Below are 13,053 nucleotides of genomic sequence, written 5' to 3'. Positions count from 1 at the left end.
TTCCTGCTTGCATCTGATGAAGAGAGCTTTCCCTCTTGAAAGCTTGGAGCCTGGAAATTGTGTTGGTCTTTAAGAAGAGAAGAGAGAAGAGAAGAGATTGGATTTATACCCCGCCCTTCACTCAGAGTCTCAGGGCAGCTTACAAACTCCTTTCCCTTCACCTCCCCACAACAGACACCCTGTGAGGTAGGTGGGGCTGAGAGAGCTCTTTCAAGAACTGTCCTTGAGAGAACAGCTCTGACAGAACGATGGCTTGCCCAAGGTCATCCAGCAGATGCAAGTGGAGGAGTGGGGAATCCAACCTGGTTCTCCCAGATTAGAGTCTGCACATTTAACCACTACACTACAACAAACCAAACCAAACCAAACCACAAGGGACCACTGGGCTAGAATCTGGCTCTTCTATGCAGCCGACATGGCTACCCACCTGAAACAGTCAGTACTGTATTTGTTCTCAGTTTCTTCATTAGTAGATCTGTAATAACCATAACTATCCTGTTGTGTTCAATGCATGTACAGCTCAACATGTGACTTAAATCTGATGTTTATCCAAGTACTGGTCCCTGATTTCACTTGTTAAGTGAATGTAAACTGTTTTTCCCCCTTACAAACAGATGTACACACACATATGCAGGAATGTCCATGTGTTCATTATAACATGTGAACAGGGCTTTGTAAATTGACAGAGTAGGCTACTGGAAGTCCATTGGCCTCTGGGACAATACTTTAACTCCTGTCGGGAGAGGTGCTTCTTAGGCAGTGTGATAGAACTTGTTCCGCGGCATCTCTCCATGTGCCATGGCTCAGTGTTAGAGCAGTTGCTTGCCATGCAGAAGGTCACAGGTTCAGTCCCTGGCATCTCCAGGTGAAAGATCTGGCAGTCGGTGATGTGAAGGACCTCTGCCTTAAGCCCTGGAAAGCCACCGCCAGTCTGAGAAGACAATACTGACTCTGATGGACCCAGGGTCTGATTCAGTAGAAGGCAACTTCATGAATCCATCAGGGAACGGGAGATCAGCACAAATGTGCCAGCTACGTTGCAGAGTTCTCCGGGGTGGTCTCCCGCTCATCAGTGGGGAAGACCCTTCGAGGCGGCATCACAGAATATGACTCTCTTGCACTCTGTTTCTTTGGCGGCTACCAGAGACAGCAAGAGGTTCCTAGGTCTTCTGGCAGACCTTGGCAGATGCCTGATCATGGTGACCCCAGATAATGGATCTCCTTTAAAGATCCACAAGACCCTTTGTTGTTGTTTTGACACAGACACGGATCACGTGAAAAGGCCTTCTACTGAACCAGATCATTGGCCTGTCAAGGTCAGACTTGTCTTTTCTGACTGGCAGCCGCTCTCTAGGGTCTGCTCTCTGGGAACTCCCTGACACTCAGAGCAGTTCCTCAGTGGGACAGGCTTCCTCGGGAGGTGGTGGGCTCTCCTTCTTCGGAGGCTCTTAAACAGAGGCTAGGTGGCCATCTGACAGCAATGCTGATCCTGTGAACTTAGGCAGATCATGAGAGGGAGGGCAGGAAGGGTTGCCTCAGTGCTTAGTTCTTCTGGCCCTTTTTTACACGCCCAGGGAAATGCCAATCACCACTTTGGGGTCAGGAAGCAATTGTTCTCCAGGCCAGTTTGGCCAGGGATTCTGGAGGTTTTCTTTCTTCTTTTTTGTCATCTTCTGGACATGGAACAGGGGTCACTGGGGGTGGTGGGGGGAGGGATTTGTGAATTCCCTGCATTGTGCAGGGGGTTGGACTAGATGACCCTGGAGGTCCAGCTCTATGATTCTATGATTCCACATCACCAAGTGTTTGAACCTTTCAACTGGAAATGCCATGGACAGAACCTGGGGCTCTCTGAATGCAGCACAGATGCTCTACCACTGGCCACGGCCTGTCCCCATCTATCAACTGCTCTTGACTCTATTACTTGGAGATGGCAATGAACTGGCAACATGGGGTTAATACTGTATGAACCATTTAGGTCCATCCTTTGTATTTTGGTAATACCTATTTAAGAAAAGAATCTGTCTCTCTTGTGCTGAGTGCTGCATCTCCTATTCTGACCCAGTGCTTCGTATCCTTCTACTCCACTCAGGAAAGCAGGAAGCCTTCTTCCTGACTAAGGAATCTCTAGGCTGAAGGAAGGCTTCCAGCTCTGGGGAACAGAGTGAAAGGACCCATGCCACCATGAACCACTGGCCCATTACTATATTTAATTCTGGTGTACTTAGCAATATGTCTATTGCTCTTCATTCATATGTGTCACTCCTTGTTCCCCTGTCTTTTTTTGTAGGAGGAGTCAATTCTCATGGCTAACATCACTAGATGTGGAAGCCAATATCATCGTGAAGACCCACGGAATGTATCAGATTATTTCCCATTTCTCTATGTAGAGGATCCCGAATCACGTGTAGTCAATGGTTTCATTGTCTTCACCTGTGTAATAGGGCTGTTTGGGAATGGGACAGTCCTCTGGTTTCTCTGTTCCAGCATGAAGAGGAATCCCTTCATGTTCATCACAAACCTATCTGTGGCTGACTTTGGTGTCCTCTTGGCTCTAAGCACTAACATTCTACTCTTCTTCTGCATCCATGCTCACGGACAGTCACACGAAGCCATCTATATCGTACACCTGTGTTTACATAATGTCTATGTCTGCATGCATTATGCCAGTGCTAACTTCCTTATGATCATCAGCATCGATCGATGCGTGGCAGTCCTCTTCCCAATCTGGCACCGATGTCACCGTTCAAAGTCCTTGCTTGCAATGATATCTGCCTTTCTTTGGGCACTGTCTTGCCTGATGGCAGGCCTATCGTTCTTTTCCCGTTTTTGTTATGGAAACTTCACAAGTAACATTGTCGCCTTCTCAATTATTTACTTCCTCGTGGTTTTCTCCACGGGGGTCCTGTCATTTAAGGTCTGCTGTCGCTTTCAACTACGCCAGCAAGGGAAGCTGCTTGTCGCCATTTTGATTTCCCTGGTTTTTTTCATTGTCACCATGGCCCCTCGTGGTCTCTTTTCCAACACGACACGAGAGAACAAGACGGTGTTCTCATTTCTCCTCCTCCTCAAAGCCATCAACAGCAGCATCAACCCAATAATTTACTTTTTCGTCGGGATTCTGAAAGCTAGCCCAGCCAGGAAGACTTTGAAGGCGGTGTTCCAGAAATTTTTCAAAGAAGAAGAATATACACTGCCGACTCCTATAACCACAACATCATACAATTGTGCATAGACAAGTCTGGGAACTGTATCCAAACCAAGGGTTGTCCACTGGGGTGAGGGGCATTTATCTCCTCAACCAAAGACAGAAAACTGTAGGCATTTTGTACAGCATTGATTGGTCCCCCATATTGGAGAAACTACCTTCTCTACTTGTATCAACAGTCCCAAAGGTACAGTCCAGATCCCAATCCCACAACTTCTAAGTGCAATGGACTGTGAGTCTCCTAGATGTTCTGACAGTCCTTCTTTGTCAAATGCTTGAACAGATCCCTCCTTAAGCACCTGAGTTCAAACTGATTTCTCTCCTTCCTTCCCTCCCTCCTTCCCTCCCTCCTTCCTTCCTTCCTTCCTTCCTTCCTTTTTTCCTTCCTTCCTTCCTTTTTTTCTTTCTTTCTTTCTTTCTTTCTTTCTTTCTTTCTTTCTTTCTTTCTTTCTTTCTTTCTTTCTTTCTTTCTTTTTGTTCAGGGCTCTGGCCAGGAGTTCCAGACTTGCAGAAATCCCAAGGAAATAATATGCAAGATCCAGGTTTGCTTACAAAGTGATTTTAATAAGCAGTGATCAGGCTTACAGAAATAGCAGGCTAAGCTCCCATCCACTGGGTCTCCAGCGCACATGCACAGCGAAACTTAGGCAGATCTCAAGACAATATGCATAGCTAAAACTAAGCATCTTCTACCCCAATTGCTGGCTGATATGCATAGCTAAAACAATGCACAGCATAGCTAAACCTAAGCATCTTATTACCCTAATTAATCAAGCTATCCCAAACACTGGGCTGATGATGAAGAAAAAGAACCTGGCATCTAGTGATGAGAGGAAATAAATCAGGCTTTGATGCCAAGAGCTGCTAATAAGCATGAGAGGAAGAATACTCTCTTTGGAGCGGCCTCACAAAACTCAGAGAAACTAAAGGTCAAGCACCAGAGATGGAATTACAAAGGTGATACACTTCCTTCCTTCCTTCCTTCCTTCCTTCCTTCCTTCCTTCCTTCCTAGTCCTGGCTTGTTTCAATATTGCTAATTCTTATGTAGTTGGGTTTTTCAATGATTTTATTGTATCTTTTTTACTTGGTTACCTGCCTTTGACTGAGTGTCTGGCATATAATTTTTCTTTAAAAGTATATAATCTACCTTTCTCACGTCACAAACCCAAAAAAGCAGTCACAATGGAAGAAAAATTGAATGATGTTCGCACACTAAAAATGCTTTTTTTGTAATGATGAACAATGAATGCTAGTTTATAATCACTTGCAAGTTTTTTAAATGTTGAAAACGTGCTTAATTATATAATATAAACTCATGACTCATGCAACTCATTAAACTACTATATGACACGTTCCTTGGCCTGTTTGTTTAGAAGACTGTTGTAAAAGAGAGAGGTAGATGTGGAATCTGTCCCTCTGATTCAAGTAATGCATCCAATTCCCAAAAGCTATTTACCCTATTAGACAATTTCAGAGAAAGAAATACTTAAAACCAGATAATGGTGTCTCTGCAGGGTTCCTCAAATATTAAAGGGAAAACACACTACCCTACAATGCCCTATAGTGTCCTTGATACTTCATGCAAAATAATGACTGCATATGGAGCAGAGATCCATCAGTGGCTATTAGCGACAAGGTATAGGGGCTCTGGGGCAAGTCTTCTTGGTGCTTGGGGGGGTCAACAGTGGGAGGGCTTCTAATGTCCTGGCCCCACTGCTGGACCTCCTGATGGCACCTGGTAGTTTTGGCCACTGTGTGACAGAGTGTTGGACTGGATGGGCCTTTGTCCTGATCCAACATTGGCGTCTCCTATGTTCTTATGTAATGACAGGTTGCATTGTGTGGTCTTCATGTACTATTTCTTTGTTACATTAATGAATTATGTTAATAGGCAAGTGCTTACTTGAAAACAGAGGATAACATAATTGAAAGCTGAAAGCATTAGCAAATTGGGCCTAAATGAATTATTAAGCAAGGGGGAAAAATCAGGAAAGAGAAGAAGAAGAGATTGGAATTATACCCTACCCTTCACTACCCAAAGGATTCTTAGAACGGCTTACAATCTCCTTTCCACCCCACAACAGACACCCTGTGAGGTAGGTGGGGCTGAGAGAGCTTTGAGAGAAATGCTCTTGAGAGGACAGCTCTGAGAGAACTTGTGACTGACCCAAAGTCACACCAGCAGCTGCATGTGGAGGAGTGGGGAATCAAACCCAGTTCTTCCAGATTAGAGTCCACACTCCTAACCACAACACCAAACTGGCTCTCCAGAAGAGTTGGTTTTTGTACCCTTCTTTGCTCTACCCAAAGGAGTCTCAAAGATGGCCTACAATTTCCTTTCCCTTCCTCTTCCCACAACAGGTATCTTCTGAAGTATGTGGGGCTGAGAGAGTTCTAAGAGAACTGGGACTGGCCCAAGGTCACCTAGCAGGCTCCATGGGGAGGAGTGGGGAATCAAACCTGGTTCTCCAGATTAGAGTACACCTCTTTTATTTACTACACCAAACTGACTCTCAGTTCCGAGTGTCTGTTTTTAAGATATGTTTTTCTTAGATGTACAATAGTTGCAGTACCAGTGTAGTCTAGTGTCTGAGTAGGATTTGGGAAACCCAGGTACAGTTCCCTGTTCTGCCATAGAGTCTTGTTGGGTGACCTTTGGCCAATCACACGGTCTCAGTCTAACCCACCTCCTATCGCTTTCTATTCTACCCTAACTGTTGGATCCCCAGGCATTCGAAATAACTCCACGTTTGATTCAAAGCAAGGTTTATTTCAAAGCGATGGTTCAGACAGGAACAAGGACATTGTTAGGAATGACTACCAATACACAGGTATAACATAATAAAGGGATTTGAACCATGTTGGGCCAATGAGGCCAGTTCCCGCTGGCGGGAATAGAACTCGTAAACGCGCGCCCTTTCCATGGGAACGTAACAGTAATGGATCCTGCCCCACATGGCTCCCCCCCCATTCAGGTCCATGATCCCCAACACAACCTTTCTTGATGGACAACAGAAACAATGTCTACCCTTCCCCCCCCCGATCAACAGAAAAGCTTATTGATCCAACACATGGCCTTTGAAAACTGAAAACACTCAGTGGCTGAGGACAGACTAGCAGTATGCAGTGGGAGGGAGGGAGGGAGCAAATAGACCCAGACCAAGTTGTGCCGGGGATTCCCGGTCGCATTGCACCCACTGATGCGGGAGCATACCGGGGAGGAGGCGCAAAGGAGCGTTTGCACTGTTGGCCCGGCCCTGGTGGAGACGTGGCTGTAAGCAGCTTTTTTTCATTCTGGTGACATGCGCCTATGCGCATAGGCACATAGGCGCAGCAATGCGGCTTTTAGTGTGCACACTTCCGGGATCAACGTGCCCTCCAGGGTTTGCTACCGCTTTCACCTGGTACTTTCTTAACGCAGTAGGGAATCGTCATCGGACGGGTTGAGTACGGCTGGGGAACGCCTGGCAGCTGTGGCTGTGTGAACCAGCCCCTTTAATCCATTTGTGAAACGTGCCTCTATCGGGCCAGACTGCCAGTCTGAACTCAGCCAGTGATTGGTTGGGAAAGGATGAGATATTTCCATAGGAAGACATGGTGACCTGAATGAATGTGTATCACCCACACTTATTTCAGTGTTTTCAGGCAAGACCTATAGGCCACATTCAGACTGGCAGTTTGGCCCGACAGCCAAACGCTTCAGGAGCGTTTCACTAGCAGATTAAAGGGGCGGGTTCATGCAGGCACAGCTGTCCGGCGTCCCCCAGACATACTCAAGCCATCTTGTGCCGCTTCCCTCCCGAGTTTTAAAAGTACCTGGTGGAAGTGGTAGGAAACCTTGTGGAGAGCGAGTTGATTCCGGTTCCCTGACATGTGAACGCAAGCGCTGCAAGGCGGGAACAACCCACAGTCATTAATAATAGGTGCTGGCTGTTTCCGCAGCGTGCGCCCATGCACCCATGTGCATAGGCACATGCAGCGGAGTGCAGAAACAGCCGCTAACAGCCCGCCAGGGGTAAGCCAACACTGTGAACTCTCCCTTGCACTTCCTCCACGGTATCCTCCCACTTCATTTGCTGCAGTGTGAACGGGAATACTGTGACCAAGCCATTCCAGGTCTGTTCTGGGTCTTCTTTGACGTGACTCCCTAGCGCTGCAAACTGCCAGTCTGAACGGGGCCATAGTACTGTCAATACTGAAGAAGAACTTGACAATCACCCAATAACATGGGATGTGAATTCTTGTTAGATGGATGAGTATCTAAGGGTTGGGTGGGAAAAATGGATCAGCTTTTGGCCAACTTGAAAAACAAAAGGCAAAGGTATCTTTAAAAATTGGGGGGGGGGGTTTACTGGGTAACACATTCCAGAATTGGAATAGGACTGGATTTGTTAAAAAGGGGGGGGGAGTGTGCCGTTCTTAACCACTACACCAAACTGGATCTCTATGGTAGAGCATCTGCTTGACATGCAGAAGGTCCCTAGGATTTCCCATTGAAAGCCCCAAGTAGAAGGGGATGTGAAAGACCTCTACCAGAGACCCTGGGGGGCTGCTTGAGGGGAGAAGCCATAGCTCAGGAGTAGATCATCTGCTTGCCATGCAGAAGATCCCAGCTTCAACCCCCAGGATATCTAGTAAAAATGACCAGGTAATGGGTGATGTGAAAGACCTCTGCCTGAGATGCTGGACAGCGAATGCCAGTCACAGTAGGTAATACTGTCCTCAACAGCCAATGCCAGTCACAGTAGATAATACTGTTCTCGATGGGTTAGTGATTTGATTCCATATAAATCATATTTATGTGCTTGTGTGATAAGGGCAGCTATGTGGGGAAAGTTTTTAAAACTCCAGTTGAGATGGTACTGATGTCCTATGAGATCAAAACATATTTCTGCTTCAAATGATGCAAATTCTTGGTACTGTCAAACTCCCGACACCAACGTTGCACACTTTGGAAGTCTTCATTGATTATATTTTATTGGAAGGGGAGAAAATGATAAATGATATTACAGTATATGGAATGGACCCTAAGGCATTCTTGTGGGGCTTAATTATAGGTTGCATCAGGATGGATGAGACCGAGCTTGTTACATCTTTGCTGACCTTGGCTAGAAAGTGTACAGCAAACAGCTGGGAATCAAAGAATCCACCATCAATTATGGACTGGCAGAACAGAAGCTGGAATGTGGCAGCTTTGACAAAGATGACTTATAGTCAAAGACAGAGAGGAGAATCTTTATCAAATAGTTTGGGGTTTTTTTTAGAAATTGTATCCTGTTTATAGAACACCAGAATACTAATTGTATGACCCTATAAGACAATATATATCTATATATAGATACATATACACACACACATATTCCTAGTGTAAAATAGCTTATTTTTTTAAAAAAGGATAAAACTTTTAGGCAGTGCTGAAACAAATGAGTTTCAGTGAGAAATGTGAGTTATAAACAAAAAGACATGCCTAAGAAAAGTCATGCCCATAACAGTATTTTGATAGATACATGTTTTTACGTGTGCTGTATACACCAGTGGGTCACTGTCCATGGTAGATTTGAAAGGAACAATAAGCAGACAACTTGGCATGGCTTCACTGATCTCCATCAGTTCCCCCGCCCCCATTTCCCCCTCTGTATTTATCACCTCGCCATGATTTACTTGGCTCAGTCAAGTGTGATCCACCATCCAAATCATCTCCTATGCTGCTAATGATCGCTGAGGCAAGTACTGACACAGGAAAATCTGCATACCAACATTGAAAACAAAATAGATGGTAAGCTGACATGGGACGAAAACAGATATTCTGAAGCAAGGTGGAACCCAAGTTGCATGCTGAGAAAATGTGGAGTGAGGTCACTGTCCATGGTAGATTTGAAAGGAACAATAAGCAGACAACTTGGCATGGCTTCACTGATCTCCATCAGTTCCCCCGCCCCCATTTCCCCCTCTGTATTTATCACCTCGCCATGATTTACTTGGCTCAGTCGAGTGTGATCCACCATCCAAATCATCTCCTATGCTGCTAATGATCGCTGAGGCAAGTACTGACACAGGAAAATCTGCATACCAACATTGAAAACAAAATAGATGGTAACCTGACATGGGACGAAAACAGATATTCTGAAGCAAGGTGGAACCCAAGTTGAATGCTGAGAAAATGTGGAGTGATTATCAGATGCAGAATGGACCAGAGTTAAGGAAGCCTTTCCAAATTCCCCTGTTGTTTCTTCTATTGCATTCCAGATTCAGAGCAAAATTTAGTGTATTGAAAAACCTCTCTCCCAAGAATCTTGGAGTTACACACAAAATATAATTCTTAGCTGTGAAGGGGGGGAATGAGAGGAGGAGGAGAGAGACCAAGAAGAGATTTCACACAAAGGATGCCTTCCTTTCTTCTACACCACAAATAACAACTGGAAGCAGTCTTGTAAAGTTTCCCTTCAGAATATCAGGATCCCACCCATCATCTCTTCTGTAGAGTAAAAAGTATGTGTTTGTCTACTGAGCCATAAATGTTCAAGAGGTGGCTTATCTTTGGTCAGCAGAGGTGAAGCACAAACTCTGCTATGATGGAACTACCTCTCATTCCACTAACTTGTGTCCCATTAGCCATGTCGAAGGTTCTGATACTCTCCCTGGTCCATACAACATCCTCCTCTAAGTGGGGAGGAAATAGCTCCCCAAAAATTAAGCCTCAAAGGAGCTTGGCACTTTATGCTTGAAAAACCTGGTAGATCCCCCCCCCCGACTCTGAAGCCAGCCGGAACTCCGTTCCTGTGCGTTCCTGCCCCCAAATAGCCCTGGTTACCTCCCTTCAGCAGTCAGCCCGGCTTCAGCTTGCTGTTGCCCTGGGGGTTTTGGATGCTGTTTTGCCCTGGACTTAAGTTGCCTCGACTCAAACACTGAGAAAATCTGGTGTGGCAGGCAAAAGCGGGCAGGACCTATGCTTTATCGATGGACACTGGTAAGGGAGGGAGGCTTTTGTTCTAAATTGTAAATTTTAAAATTATTGTTTCAGGGCTTTGTTATCTAATGGGGAATTTGTTTTCTTTCTTTTCAATTATTACAGAATCATGGAGTTGGAAGAGGCCATACAGACCATCTAGTCCAACCCCCTGCCCAATGCAGGACCAGCCTAAAGCATCTCGGGAGATTTAGGGATGGAGCCTAGAGAAAGCGGGGTATAATGCAGTCCGCCCTCCAAAGCAGCCATTTTCTCCAGAGGAACTGATATCTGTTAACTGGAGATCAGTTGTAATTCCCAGAGACCTCCTAGGGGTTGGCAATTTTAATCATAAGACCATAAGAAAAGTCCTGCTGGATCAGACCAATGGTCCATCTAGACTGGCATCCTGGCTCAAAGGGTAGCTAGTTAGACACAGGTAGGGGAAAACAAACTTGACCCAAAAACTGAAATCAAGAAACACAAGGGTAAGAAAGAAGCCTGATGAAGGGCCAATATTAAAAACCTAGTTGAAACTTATAATATACAAAAATGCATGCATTTATTAGAAAGACAGTTAAAAACATATAAGGGCCCAATGAAAGCCTCGTTAAACAGATAACCAATAAGTGAATACTGGACCAAGAAAAAGAAGGCTAAGCAGCAAGATCTATAGACACAAGACAAAGATGGTTGTGAGGCCTTTAAAGATGAAAGTCATGTGTCTGGTGCCAAGTGCACAGTTGCTGAATTAGAACGTCTCCCAATTTAGGTTCAAAAAGCATCTGTGTGGCTATCTACCGTGTTTCCCCAAAAAATAAGACACTGTTTTATATTTATTTTTTCTCAAGAAGAAACACTAGGGCTTATACCACAAATGCATAGAAATCCTGCTAGGGCTTATTTTTGGGGTAGGGCTTATTTTCGGGGAAACAGGGCAAGTCAGAGCTAGAGTGTCTTCACGCAAATAGCATCTTTAGCGGCCTCACAAACATCTTTGTCTTGTCTCTATAGATCTTGCTGCTTAACCTTCCTTTTCTTGGTCCAGTATTCACGTATTTGTTGTCTTATTGTAATATGTCTTATTGTTATGTGTACCTCAATATTGTTTGACCTCTGAAGAAAGCCCCAATAGGGCAGAAACGCATCAGGTCACATGTAGTGGCCCTTGTGTTTAGGCCACTTGAACTTTTTAACAAGGCTTTCATGGGGCCTTTATATGGTTTTACCTGTCTTTCTAATAAATGCATGTATTTTTGTGTATTATAAGTTTCAACTAGTTTTTTAATATTGGCCCTTTATCAGACGTCTTTCAAGTGGTAGCTAACCAGTTCCTCTTGAGGTAGGGTTGCCAGGTATTCGGGGGGGGGGGGGAGGAACCCCTGCTCAATAGGTCCCTAACCCGGATTGGGATGCCGGAAGGGAACCCCACCCCTGAAGTGCCGGGCATGCAGATACATGCCCAGCACAATGACGTCACCAGAAAGTGATGTCATCACGATGGACATGTCATGGGGGGATGCTCTAGCATTCGAGGTAAAACTCTATGGTTTCCCCTTGAATGGTAGTGGTCCCACCCCTAGCACGCCCAACGTGATGACCTCATTTCCGGGTGACACCATCGCGGCATGCGCACGCTTTGTGCACGTGTGAGAACTCCCAGAGACAGCCCTGGACTCCCCCACTTTTAACATGGTAAGACTTGGCAACCCTATGTGGAGGGCCAACAACAGGGTATATCCTGTGACCTAGACCTTCCTCTGCTGTTCCCTCCTGGCTCTGGGATTCAGAGGTTTAGTGCCTCTGAATGTGGAGGTTTCCCTCTTCAGTGTAGAGGAAATGTCTTTAAATGGCAGAGAGCCAAATGGCATTGGCACTTTATACATGGAAGTTTCTGTGAGCCTTTCCAAGGAATAGCTTGCACATTATTGTACTTACAAACCGATCTCTTAAGATTTGCTATATAAAAGATGACTTTTATATAGCAAAACTCAAGCTGCTGTACACTGAGTGAAGCTATTGGTCCGTCAAGGTCAATTTTGTCTGATCTGAAGAGCAGCAGGTTTCCAGCAGAGCTTTTTCACATCACCTACTACCTGAATATTGAGCAAACTTCAGAGGACAGCGGAAGAAAGGAAGGCCTGGCGTGATCTGTTCCATGGGGTCGTGAAGAGTCGTACTCGACTGTGCGACTGAACAACAACAACTACCTGAATATTCTGACCTGGAAGGCTTGTGCTAAGTCAATCCCATCAGATCTTGGAAGTTAAGCAGGGCTGGCCCTGGAGAATCATTGGATGGGAGATCCAGGGTTACTACACAAAGGCAGGCAATGCCAAAACACCTCTGAATGGCTCTTGCCTTGAAAACCCTATGGGGACACCATACATTGGCTGCGACTTGATGACACTTTCTACCACTGCTGCTATCTGAACATGCTAACAGGTGACGCCAGGGACTGAAACGGAGACCTTCTGCATGCAAATCATCTGCTTTGCCAGTGTGGCAAGACCACTTTTATTCATGACTCTCTTTTCCAGCAACAGCCTAAACAAGTACAGCAAGCAGGGTAGCAAGCCACAGTTTAATTTATTGAAAGTATGAATAGTTCACCTGTGTACATCGAGGCATGACATTCACATACTAGAAAAGAGCATTAACTACTATTTATATTTAGTATTAACATAGTCACCCCCTGACTTGGGTGACCCAGGCTAGACTGATCTCTTCAGATCTTCGAAACCAAGCAAGGTCAGCCCTGGTTAGTACTTAGATAGGAGACCACCAGGGAAGTCCAGGGTCCCTACACACAGGCATGCAACAGCTTTTGACTCACAGATTATAGCATCATTGTGATAGATGACAGATGGATAGACAGATAGATGATAGATAGATAGA

The sequence above is a fragment of the Gekko japonicus genome, unplaced genomic scaffold (assembly GCF_001447785.1).
Source record: "Gekko japonicus isolate JY-2015 unplaced genomic scaffold, Gekko_japonicus_V1.1 scaffold4911, whole genome shotgun sequence".
NCBI classification, from domain to species: domain Eukaryota; kingdom Metazoa; phylum Chordata; class Lepidosauria; order Squamata; family Gekkonidae; genus Gekko; species Gekko japonicus.
The sequence above is the reverse complement of the archived record's forward strand: the minus strand, read 5'-3'. Positions refer to the sequence as shown.